Source organism: Bos indicus x Bos taurus, chromosome 25 (genome assembly GCF_003369695.1).
Source record: "Bos indicus x Bos taurus breed Angus x Brahman F1 hybrid chromosome 25, Bos_hybrid_MaternalHap_v2.0, whole genome shotgun sequence".
Taxonomy (NCBI): domain Eukaryota; kingdom Metazoa; phylum Chordata; class Mammalia; order Artiodactyla; family Bovidae; genus Bos; species Bos indicus x Bos taurus.
In genome coordinates this window covers 9,499,813-9,512,582 of record NC_040100.1, presented here as the reverse complement: position 1 = coordinate 9,512,582, position 12,770 = coordinate 9,499,813, and positions in this window count along the sequence as shown.

Sequence of the window (12,770 nt, the reverse complement as noted above, 5' to 3'; positions counted from 1 at the left end):
GTGTGGAAGTGACAGGGGGTCTGGGTATCCTGTCCCCCCATTAGCCCAGGAGCTCCCAGGCCCAGCATGTGTGGTGCAGGGTCTCTGACCAGCAGACAGGTCACCAGAGTAAACTGCCATGTGAACTCTGCCCTCTGCTCCCCTGGGGTTTGGGCCCAGCCTGGATCCCTACCTTCTTGCACAGTTTCCTTTCCCATCATTCTGGGCCACTTCTGGCTCCTTGTTCCTTGAAATGGAGACTCTCTGGGGTAGGAGGGGATGTGGATAGAAGGTCAGCCCAGCCATCTCCATCTTCTTTGACACTGGGGCGAGCCCAGAGGAAGCCAGGGGCTTGGCTGCCCTGGATGTGACTACAGGGACCAAGGTGAGGACGGTGAGCCCAACGCCCTCATCATACAGGTAAGCGTCCCTCAGTACCGAGCCGGGCAGCACTGACCCACAGCAGCCCTGCGGTGAGTGACAGGGTGGACTTCAAGGTCTCCCAGTCCCCCACCTGCCATTCTTTTCTGCCATCTCCTTGGCTTTCTTGGATTTCCAGGATGATGATTTTATCTGATAATTACTATTTAGCCTTTAAAAGTGAGACTTGAATGGTTTCTGGATTTAACTACTCCAATTTCTCTTCAGAGTCACCTATCTCTTATTCCATCTTGGAAACCAAAGGGAAAAGAGATTCAATGCATGGAAATGTGCTTTCAAGGCAGCATGCAGGATCCATGAACCAAGGTCAAGCAAGGTGAGCAGAGAATCTGTAAGTCTAGATGTTGAATGTTATCCCTACCAGCTAGGGGGGCTTCCCCTGTGGCTCAGCAGTAAAAAATCTGCCTGCAGTGCAGGGGACAGAGGAAATTCAGGAGATGTGGGTTTGATCCCTGGGTCAGCAAGATCCCTTGGAGGAGGCCATGGCAACCCACTTCAGTATTTTTACCTGGAGAATCCCATGGACAGAGGAGCCTGGCAGGCTACAGTCCATAGGGTCGCAAAGAGTTGGACACAACTGAAGCGACTGAGCACTCACACAGCTAGGGTGCTCAGATGGTTTGAGGGCTGTGAAGGGACAAAGGGTTGGTGATGGGCTTGCTTGAGGTTCCCAAGTTTGTGACCCAGATTTCCAACTCCCTCCACCGACAAAGGACCATTCCCCAGGCCTCCGGGGATCTCCCTTCATCCCCTGCCTGGGCCCAGTCCTCCCAGATTTTTGTTCCCTGGCTCACCCAGACTGCTCAGGGTAGAAACCATTTCCCTCACTGGGGCATCTGATCAGAAGAGGAACCTACTAGAATCTTACAGACCCCCAGAAGCAAAACCCTAGTCCTGGGATTTCAGGCACCCTGGCACGCTGGGATGGACACCTGGGATGCAAGGAGGTCTTCTGTTCACAACACAAACAGGTAGATCTGCAACCCCAGCTCCTAGGCCCCAGGGTTTGGCTCTGGTGTATAGTCTATGGCAGCCCAGGCCAACAGAAATAGGATGTGAGCCACAAACACACACCCCGGAGGAAATTTTAAATTTCCTAGTAGCTGCGTTAAAAGAATAAAAGAACTAGGTGAAATTCATTTTAGTCATATATTTGATTTAACCCAGTGATTCCCGGTGGCTCAGTGATAAAGAATCTGCCTGCCAATGCAGGAGATGAGAGTTCGATCCCTGGGTCGGGAAGATCCCTGGAAGAAGGAAATGGCAACCCACTCGAGTATTCTTGCCTGGAGAATTCCATGGACTGAGGAGCCTGGTGGGCTACAGTCCATGGGGTCGCAAAGAGTCAGACGTGACTTAGCAACTAAACAACAATGACAACCCAAAATGTGTTCATTTCAACATGTAATAATATTTTTTAAAATTGAGACTTTTTTTGGAGACATTTTTTATTCTTTTTCTTGTACCAAAGTCTTTGAAATCAGTGTCGATTTCACACTTATACTGGCAATCCAGTGGCTGGGACTCGGTGCTTTCACTGCCACGGCCTGGGTTCAACCCCTGGTCAGGGAACCAAGATCCTGTAAACCAAAAAAAACAAAAACAGAAACCAGTAACTTTGATTTACTGAATGCTTACTGGAAGCCGCTATGTGCGCTAAGTCGTTGCAGTCATGTCTGACACTTTGCGACCTATACAGCCCCCCAGGCCCCTCCATGGGATTCTCCAGGCAAGAATCCTGGAGCGGGTTGCCATGCCCTCCTCCAGGGAATCTTCCTGACCCAGGGATCGAACCCGCATCTTTTATAATGCCTACATGAGTAGGCAGGTTCTTTACCACTAGGACCACATGGGAAGCCCACAGTAAGCCAGGCATGGTGCTGAACATCTCCCATCATGCCCATTCCATGGGAAACACAGGCTCAGGGAGGTCCCTGAGAAACACGGTCAAGTTTAGCATTCCACCCTCCCACCCAGAAGCCAGTCTTCCGTGATCCCAATTTGAAGGAGCTGGAACAAGGAGGGTGCAAAGCCTTTGCCCCTCGTGTCATCCCCCACAACGGGCCCCTGCTTCTTAGGTCCTGGCCTGCCAGCCTCCCCACCCCACCCAGACCTCGACCCCCAGCAGGAAACAGCAGTACCAGGCCGCTGCTCTGCTAAGCAAATTTAGAGTTATAAATTAGTGAAGATTTAGAACAACTTCAGGGCCAGAAGAGGAAAAAACAAGGGGAAAACACACTTCAAAGCAACTTCCCCACACACTATAGGAAAAGAGCAAAGTCAGTAGAAAAGCTTCAGGGGGACTTCCGCTCTGCGCATGTGTCCATGGAGGGCAGTGGGGAGAGGGACTCTGAGCAGCCAATGGGCTCTCCACCCCACCCCCACCCCACGCTGGAAGTCTTGATCACAGCAAGATCAGAAACTCAGCTGCATCATTTGGGTAGTTTCTTCTCTCCAAGCTTCAGTTTTCTCATCTGCAGAAGGGGTTTCTACCACAGCCCAAGGCCTTCGGTGAGTTCAGCCCCAGGCCCGTGCTTGACACAAGGGCCGGGCCCAGGTGCGGCAAGTGGACCAGCTGGAACTAGGGGTTGGTGTGTGGCATCTTCCATTTGAGCTCGGATCAGATGGATGGCGGGGCTTCGGCCTCAATTTCCCTCTTGAGTCTTGTTAAAAGTGCAGGTCCAGGGGCTTCCCTGGAGGCCTGGTGGTTAAGAATCCACCTTCCAATGCAGGAGATTCGGGTTCCATCCCTGATGGAGCAACTGAGATCCCACAAGCCGTGGGGGCACCTAAGCCATTGCAACGCAACTGCGAGTGCTCTAGTGCTCATGCACCACAGCTAGAGAAGACAGCGCACTGCAGCCAAAGATCCCGCACGCCACGACTAAGATCCGATGCAGCCAAATGAATAAATAAATATATATATTTTTAAAGCGCAGGCTTAGACCTTTTCCAGAGGTGGGTTGGCTCAGACACTGGAGGGGTCAGAATTTTGTACTTTAGTACCCAGTCCCCAGCTCTTTCTGATACACATTCAAGTTTGAGGAGCACTAGCTTTCATGTCGAAGAAGGCAATGGCACCCAACTCCAGTACTCTTGCCTGGAAAATCACATGGATGGAGGAGCCTGGTAGGCTGCAGTCCATGGGGTCACTAAGAGTCCGACACGGCTGAGCGACTTTCACTTTTCACTTTCATGCATTGGAGAAGGAAATGGCAACCCACTCCAGTGTTCTTGCCTGGAGAATCCCAGGGACGGGGGAGCCTGGTGGGCTGCCGTCTATGGGGTTGCACAGATTCAGACACGACTGAAGCGACGTAGCAGCAGCAGCAGCTTTCATGTTCTCCAAGGGTTGTCTTTTGCTTTGGAATTGTGGTGTTGGAGAAGACTCTTGAGAATCCCTTGGACAGCAAGGAGATCCAACCAGTCCATCCTAAAGGAAATCAGTCCTGAATAGTCCTTCCAATGACTCCCATACTTTGGCCACCTGATGCAAAGATCTGACTCATTTGAAAAGATCCTGATGCTGGGAAACATTGAAGGCAGGAGGAGAAGGGGATGACAGAAGATGATATGGTTGGATGGCATCACCGACCCAAAGGACATGAGTTTGAGTAAACTCCAGGAGTTGGTGATGGACAGAGAGGCCTGGCGTGCTGCAGTCCATGGGGTTGCAAAGAGTCGGATATGACTGAGCAACTGAACTGAACTGAACTGAAGGGTGGTCTGGGCTCCGGCATCTGTGGTTTAACCACTCTCAGCCCGTCGGTTCCAGTCCAGAGCCACGTCCCTTGTGCCACATGGCACTCTGCACTGGCTCCTCTGTCACAGGCTGCCAGTGCCCAGCCCAGCAGCCAGGCAGGCCTGACATCTGGTTGGGCCATATCAGGCCTGTGATGGGGGATTCCACACGAAAACACCCTCCGTGTGGCAGGCATCCTGTAGACCCAGTTGCCACCGGCCCCTGGGAGCTCTGGGCCAGGCATGAGCACAGTGTGGGCTGTGAAGCAATGAAGCGACCCTGGGCACTGGAGCCAGAGGGTCACCCAGCTCAGCCTGAAGAGGAATGGGTTGCTGAGGCCGTGTCCTCCGGCCCTATGGGAAATAGTGAACCAAGAGCACAGCCCCCTCTGGCCTCTACTCCATGGGCCCACTGGTCCAGGGCCTCAGCAGGTGCTAAAATAGTCCTTTTTGCCCCAGGATTTTCTGCTGCATCCCCTCAACTCCAGGAAAAGGCATCACACAGGGTCTCCCTGTCTCGCCCACCACCCTTCCATACCGCCCCCTCCTCCGGGGGGAGGTCTGGTCCAGGCCTTGAAGCCAAGTCTTTGCTTGTGCATCAGCGCGTGCAACTGGGTCTTTGCACACACAGTCCTTCTAAACCCAGCGCCCTGCCTGCCCCACCAGGTCAGCTCGCCCTCCTCTAGATCTCAGTCTTCCTAACCGCACTGACCTGGGCCCCACCCCACCAAGGCTCTCAGAGCCCCTCAGGAAAGAGCAAAGGGAAACTCTGAGCCCTGGCTCCAGTTGGGATTGTACGTTGGGTGAGTAATGGTTGGAGCCCTGCCTGATTCACCCATTAAACTCATGTGAGGGTGGACGTGGGGAGGGTCCTGGTGTGCCTCCGGGGTCCCCCACACCCAAGCTGCCACTGTAGAGCTCTACAAACGTTCGCTGAATGAATGAATGAAAAGGGCCTCATCTGTGTGTTGTTACGTGACTTGCTGGTCTTTTCTCTCTCTCGCTCTCTCGCTCACTCTCCGTCTGTTCGTTGCTGTCTTTTCGTGAAGTTCTTTCCAGCAAAATGTGCGTGTGAGTCTGTTTCTACGTCCTGTGCCTGCCCTGGCCTCAGTCTCTCCTTCTCCCTCATCATCTCCATCTCTCTCTGCCTCTGTGTCCATCTCTCTGTGCGCATCGCTCCTTCGTGGGATGCTCCCTGGCCTCTCTGTCTCTCCTCGAGCCTGTGTCTCTCCCAGCTCTCCTGGGGTCAGTCGTTTCTCTCTGTCTCTGCGTCTCTGTGTCTCTGTCTCTCTCTGTCTCTGGGGGTCCTCGTGTCTCTTGCTCTCTGCAGCTCTCCTTGCACCTCGGTCTCTGCCATCTCTGCTCTCTGCCTCCTCCTCCGACTCTCCTCCGCTGGAATCTTTCAAGAACAGAGAGAGGCATGTAATTGAGCTGGGGCCGTCTCCATGGTTGCAGCTGTGGAGTAACTGAAAGATCAATTTGGAACAACCGTCTCTGTAATAATTGCACTGTAATAGTTTCTGGGAGACAAAGTGGGGCTTGGAGTGAGGTGGCCAGGATGGTCGGGGACCCTGGCGGGAAAGGGCCACCTGCAGCGACCAGTACCACAGGGCCAGGCTACGGAGGGGATGCTCGGCCTTGGCCAGAAACGAGAGAGGAGTGGGTGAGTGGGGAGGAAGGCCAATCTGAGCTCCCACACGCCCTGGCTCAGAGGTGTCCCTGCCTCCCTGCGCCTCCCGCGGGGCCCTGCTCCTGTTTATAATTTATGCTTATGATCGGAATTATCAGCAATAATGATAACATGATTATAATTGCTGAGCTGCCTGGCTCGATTGCAGCACTGTTGGTAAATATTATGCTAGAGAGTAGCATGAGGTCACTGCCTCCCAGAGCGTGAGGAAGGGGTGGGGGACGGGGAGTCACAAGGGGTTAGGTGGTCCCTACCCGCCGGCCGCTCCCAGCCAAACCGACCTGCCCCTCCCCAGACAACTTCTGCTCAGCCATTTGCTGATCTATTTTAAGCCCAGCGATCCTCCCCATACCTGCCTTAAATCATTCCTGCTTTAGGCTCAGTGGTAACCATTTAGAAGCCTGCAGGTGTCGCCCCACCAGTAGAGGGCACTGCAGAGCTCTCACCTGGGAGGTGAGCGTTAAGGGTTAGTCGCTCAGTTGTGTCTGACCCTTTGTGACCCTATGGACTGTAGCCTGCCCGGCTCCTCTGTCCATGGGATTCTCTGGGCAAGAAGACTGGAGTAGGTAGCCATTCCCTTCTCCAGGGGTCTTCCTGACCCAGGGATCCAATTGGGTCTCCTGCACTGCAGGCCGATTCTTTACCATCTGAGCCACCAGGGAAGCCCTTGGGAGGTGAGGGGAGACAGGAAGGATGGTCCTTCCACTCCCAAGTTGGGTTTGACTGGCGACAGTCCCACAGGACTTGGGGGTGATCTAAGGGGTCTTGCCAGAGGGTTGAGGGGCAAGACAGAGCCACTGCCCCAAGCACAGTCCTCGGGGACAGGGGACATTTCTGGCATCCAGAGGACCACCTTTCTACCCAGGGGAAATGAGGCCGGAGGCTCAGGGCGGGAACAAGAACAGGAAATGCCTCCTGCCTTCAACGTAAGAACAGCCATTTTAAGGAGCCCACCCGGATCATCTAAGGACAGGGAGGAGTTGTGCCCACCGCAGTCACCCAGCGGTCCAGTCTGAGCTGAGCCCACTTGGTCTCAGTGGGCCAGGCTCTCCCTAAGCCTACAGCCTCCAGCAGCGTGGAATGACCGTCTGTCTCTGACACTATTAAGTGCGTGGTTAGAAAAGACAGGGATTCCCTGGTGGCTCAGCTGTGAAATAATCTGCCTGCAATGCAGGAGACCTGGGTTCGATTCATGGGTTGGGAAGATCCCCTGGAGAAGGGGGAGGCTACCCACTCCAGTATTCTGTCCAGGAGAATTCACGGACATGACTGAGCATCTTTCACTAGGAAAGACAAGTGGGCTCTGAGAGTCAGAGTGAGGCTGTGAGTGAGCACAGCGGTGACCCAGGAGAGGGCCAGGGTGGTGGCAAGAACAGACCAGTCTCCTGTCTTATAGCTGGGGCCTCGGAGGCTCAAAGACACTTTCCAAATGCACAGGGCAGCCAAGGGGCACAGCCAGGAGGTGCCCTGGGCCTGCCATCTGTGGCAACTTGGAGCCTTCCCGGACAGGACAGAGCCACCCGGCCCCCAGACCCCCGCCCCCTGTGTGCTGCGTTATTCATGAGTCCCACATTCCCCCGGGGATAAACATTCAGAAGGAGCGTTGCAAATCCACTTTCCTGCTCTGAAAATAAATAAATGAGCAGAGAATGCCAGCGCACACGGAGGCCGTGGGCCGAGACTCCTTTGTGCCCTGGGAAAGCTCACAGATGGCCTGTTTCTGTCGCCTCACTCGGGGCCCCTGACCGGAAGGCCCTAGACCCACACACTTGGGAAGCTGGGTCGAGCCCAGAGGAGCATCTGAGGCCAGAGGTCCCTCTCTGCCCACTTTGCCTGCCCCAGCCCAGGGAGAGTCCACCCCGCCCCCAATCCAGATGACCCAGGTGACTCTCTGGTCCTTGGCACTTCTTGGGTCCCAGGCACTTGGCACAGTCTTGGGATCCTCCAGGGACTGGAAGCTGGCCCAACCCAGAGGAACTACCTTGGCCTGTTGCCAGGGTCAGGCTGAACACACACTTAACTGCTGCTTTTGTGGCCTGAAGAATAAATAAAAAGACGCAGCGCTCTCCTCCTGTCTCCACCGCCTGGAAGATGCTCCCGCACTCCCCCGACCCCGCAAGTTTCCTCTGCCCTTCCCCACCATCCCCTCAGGAAAAGAATGTCACCCAGGAGGCCCTGGGCCCAGAACTCAGGGTGGACCCTTCCCAGAAAGTGCATCGAAGATGGCAATGTTAATTCGATTCAACCCACGTCAATGGTAATTAAGAAAAGGAGGTCGGTGCTCTAGGCCAAGGTTACAGAAAATGGACTTGGCTTCAGCAGCAAGGGGGCAAATGGAGCACTGCCCATTTGAAGTTCAAGTAGAGACCTTGCATGGTTGGAGACCTGCAGGAGCTGTATCTTCAGGGCTGGGCTGATGGACGAGGGAGGGCAGGGCAAAGCCATCTGGGGAGTAAATTCGAAGGAATACATTCAACAAATTCATCAGCTCTGGCCCCCAAGGAAGGCAGAGCTGTGAGCGAAACGTGTGTTCTTGTTGTTCAGGAGACGAGGGGGATACACAAACCCAGGGAGCCAGGGTCTCACCCTCAGAGCCTCCCTCTCGCATCCCCATAACCAGGGTCCCACTCCAGGGCTGCGTCCTACTGCCAACAAGCTGAGTGAGGGTGAGATCTCAGCCTCCTCCTCCCCATCAGCACAAACTGCCCAGTCTTGGAGTTCTCGCCTCCCAGGTCCCAGGAGGCCGAGGGACCCTTTGAGATCTCAATAGGGAAGCATCCTTTGGCTGCCAGCATGGGACTGTTGGCCCTACTCTGGAGTAGGGAGTCAGGAATTGCTGTGCAACTGCAGGCAAGTTCCTTTCCCTCTCTGAACCTGCTTTCTTTTTTTTCAAAATAGGAGAAGTTATTTAACACTCGAATGGATTCATTCCCCTGGGCTTCATCTGAAATGATCTAAAAAGGGCCATCTAAGCCAGAACCTAAGGGAGCCAAGAGATAAAGAGAAAGAGATTGTTCAGACTGATGGTTAACAGTGCAAATCCCAGCTGCGGCCCTTGCTAGCTGTGTGTCTTTGGGCAAATGACCTCACCTCTCTGTGCATCAGTGACCAAACGGATCAAATGGGGATGAGGAGCTTGCCCACCGCGAGGCGGTGCCGTAGGAGGGAGGGCAAGGAGTCAGTGCCTCTGAGTGGTCAGCACTCTGTCTGGCATGCATAAGCCTCCATGGCATCATCTCCAAGCGCCCCCACCTTCACCTCTGAAGGGCCCTCTGGGGGAGGCAGGCCAGGGACCTGGTAGGACAGACACACCAGAGGTCCACACCCACCGAGCCAGGCCTGGTGGCTGGACAGGCTACGAGCAGGTGACCAGGGCTGATGCCCTCAGCTCACCCGGGCTCAGTGGTGTGAGATTGCTTCCACGGCCAACTCATCACGCTTAGCGCCCAGCACAGCATCTGCCCGAAGCAGAGCCATGGTCTCACATGTTTGGAGGCAACCGGTCCCTGCCCTCTGGGCCCTCCTGAGAGGCAACCCTTGACACCTGTGGAATCTGGGTCACCTGCCCAAGCTCCTGGAAAACAATGTCTGGTTCTTTTTATGGTCATGCTATGCAGCATGTGGGATCTTCCTTGACCAGGGATCAAACCTGCATTGGGAGCCTAGGGTCTTAACCACTGGACCATCAGAGAAGTCCCACAGCTTCCTATTCTGAGATCCAGCTCATCCAGGCATGGACCTGGAGCTTCCTGTTGCCACCGATGGCTGAGACCATCTTTCCCTAAGCTCTCTCTCTTTTAAAAAAATAAATTTATTTATTTATTTATTGGCTATACTCAGTCTTTGCTGCTGTGCACAGGCTTCTCTCTAGTTGTGAGTGGAGTTGCGGTACCAGGGCCTCTCGTTGCGGTCCCTTTTCTTGTAGCTGAGCACTCTAGGGCGTGTGGGCTTCAGTAGTTGCAGTTTCTGGGCTCAGCAGTGTGGTACACAGGCTTAGTTGCTCTGTGGCATGTGGGATCTTTCCAGACCAGGGATCAAACCCGGGTCTCCTGCATTGGTGGGCGGATTCTTTAACCACTGAGCCACCATGGAAGCCCTGCCCAGGCTCTTGATCATTTCCAATCAGCTGTCCCCACGCATCTAGGACTCTAGTCTGCTCTGTGTTCTGCGCCCAGAACGCTGCCAGAAGTGCAGTAGATGTACATTCATTGAATGAGGAGTGGATGAAGCCATGGTAGGGCATGGACCTGCAGGGCTGGGGCCCCCGTCCCTGGGACACCATCTTCCAGCTTGCCTTATGATGGGTCCTCAGGGGTCAGTGCCAGCCTGTCTGCAGCTCCCACTCAGGTGGGCACACGTGCCAGAGCCAGGCACTCAGAGACCCCCAAGGCTCCAAGGTGGGTGGCCACTTGGCATTCTCAAAGCCCCTTGTCTGTCTGCCAGCCTTCTGTTCACCTCTCCTGCCTCAGCTCTCATGTCACTACCTCCAGGAAGGAGTCCCTGATCTCAAGTTGGTCAGTGGCCCCTCTGGGCCCCCATGGACCCACAACACTCTGACCCTGCTCAGTAAGGTTTGCAGAGACTTGAATAAAGAAAAAGAAAGCCACACAGAACGTACCTGTCTTCCTACCTCACCTAGGGCTGGGGCCAGTGACAGAATTTCAGAATGAAGACAGAGGAGTGGGGTGGTGTGTGCTGTTCAACAAGCAGGAGAAAGTGTGTCCTTAAGAGTTCTAAAATATGAAACTTTTTCCTTTCTTCCACAGTCTCTCTTTCAACTTATCATGGTGTTTAAAAACATTTGCTCTTTAATGTCATTCTAAGAAAACGTTAAATGATCAGCATTGTGCCACTTCATTCTTTACCATTCATCTTTATCTTGTTCAACACCTGTTTTAAATGCTGCTGAAAGGGAGAATCTCCTGGTGGCCCAGTGGTTAAGACTCTGTGCTTCCTCTGCGGGGTGCTCAGGTTCGATCCCTGGTCAGGGAACTCAGATGTTGCGTGCTGGGAGGCATGGCCAAAAAATTAAAGAATAAGTAAATGAAACTTTAAATGCAGCTGTGAGAACATTTAGCTCATATGTGGAATCTCCTTGAAGTTACACAATTTATATCATGCTTGGTACATGCTTGTGTATTTTATCCTGACTCCAGTAGTGGAAACACAGTGCAAAACCAACTCAACTCTCTTAATTTTCGATACACGCACATTCAACCAACTCCCTTGACCTTCAGCTTTATGATGTGTAAGGAAGGACCAAAAGGAAAAACTCTGAGTTTCTTTTTTTTTTTTTGCCCTATCTTTTCTGTCATCATTTTTAGCATGTGCGGTTGGCTCATGCAGGGAAGTAAGAAAGGGTATGTTAGGGTTCCCTGATTCTTTGTGATTCTTAGAACATCATTGCCTTTGGACTTCTCTGATGGTCCAGTGGTTAAGAATCTGCCTGCCAATGCAGGGGACACGGGTTCGATTCCTGGTCCTGGAAGATTTCACACGCCTCGGGGAAACTAAACCTGTGCAGACGCGGCACAGCCATAAATAAATAAGTAACTGGGGGAAAAAAAAAGTCATTGTCTTCTTTTTGCATTTGAAACAAGTTCTGCTTTGAACAGAAGGCAGGGCTTCTCCAGGTTGTCAGCAGCCCCCTCATCTGGCATGCTCACCTTGCACTTGCTTCGAGTCTCCTGCTCTTGGTGGATCCACTGGAATTTCACACCCAAGTGGAAGGGGTACCCGCTCTGTTCCCGCTCATGCTCATTTTCCTGTTGGACTTCACTTACAACACATGCACACATCCAAAGATAGAATTATTAAGAATTTCAAGATGGCAACAACAGAGCATTGTGTAACTGAGCGAGGAACCCTTCTGAGCTCAGGGCCCCGCGTGGCCCAGGATGTGGATCCTGCCAAAGGGAGCAGGTTTGGGTCCTATGCCTGTTACATATCATCTGTGCCCACCTGAAGTTCATTTTGGTGTCCAAAGGGAGTCTGCAGAACCCTGGGGGTTTGCCTGAAGCCCCCACCCCGAGGCTGGTCAAAGGCATCATCTCTAACTGGATCCTCCTCATGGACCCCAAACTTTGGTTTCAGGAGCCTGTTTTCTGCTCTCTTCACCCTCCCCATACCCCCAGGCTGGTCCTCCTTCCCAGAAACCAGAGACCTGCCTCCCCGCCTCAGCTGCTCATGAGCTGTGCATCCTTGAATAGGGTACCTCCCCTCTCTGGGTCTCGTTTTCCCTGGGGTGAGATGAGAGCTGAGAGCCGCGATGACATGGCTGCTTCCTGGACTTGCCATCAGCAAGGCTGGCGCAGGGGGGAGCGTCCTTCTCTCTTGCCCACCTCTTTGTCAGATGTGGGGACGCTTTTAAAGAACTATCAGTGTTGATGGTCAGGTCAGGCGGCCAGGCCCCCTTCCTGGGGTGGGGTTGGGGACGTTCATCCCCAAGTACATTGGTTTCCTACCAGTTGGAGTTTCTGCTGACACCACTGTATTTTCAGCACTGGCATTGTGCTTGTATTTAGGTCAGGCCTATTTTAATTCCACTGGGACCAGGGCTGGGCTGAGACCGCCTTTCAGGCCTGACCCAGAGAAGTACTGGGCTGGTTCAGTCCAACTGGGCTGCTGAGGGTTTTGGGAGGTGGCGAGGGGAGGAGCCGGGAGGTGTGGAGGGAGACAGGACTGGACAGGAGGCCCTGGCCCCCAGACCCTGGAGCCCCTCCATCCTGGCTGGATCCCCCACCACACGCACTTAGCTGTTGAGGAGGAGAGAGACTCCTGGACGGAGCATTCAGGGACAAGGTTTTGATCCCACCAATGTGCAGTATGATTTTGGCAAGTGATGCCCTCTCCTGCCTCAGTTTCCCACCTGTGTGACAAGGCCTCTTGATGACCCTAGCCAGCATCACAGGGGTATGCT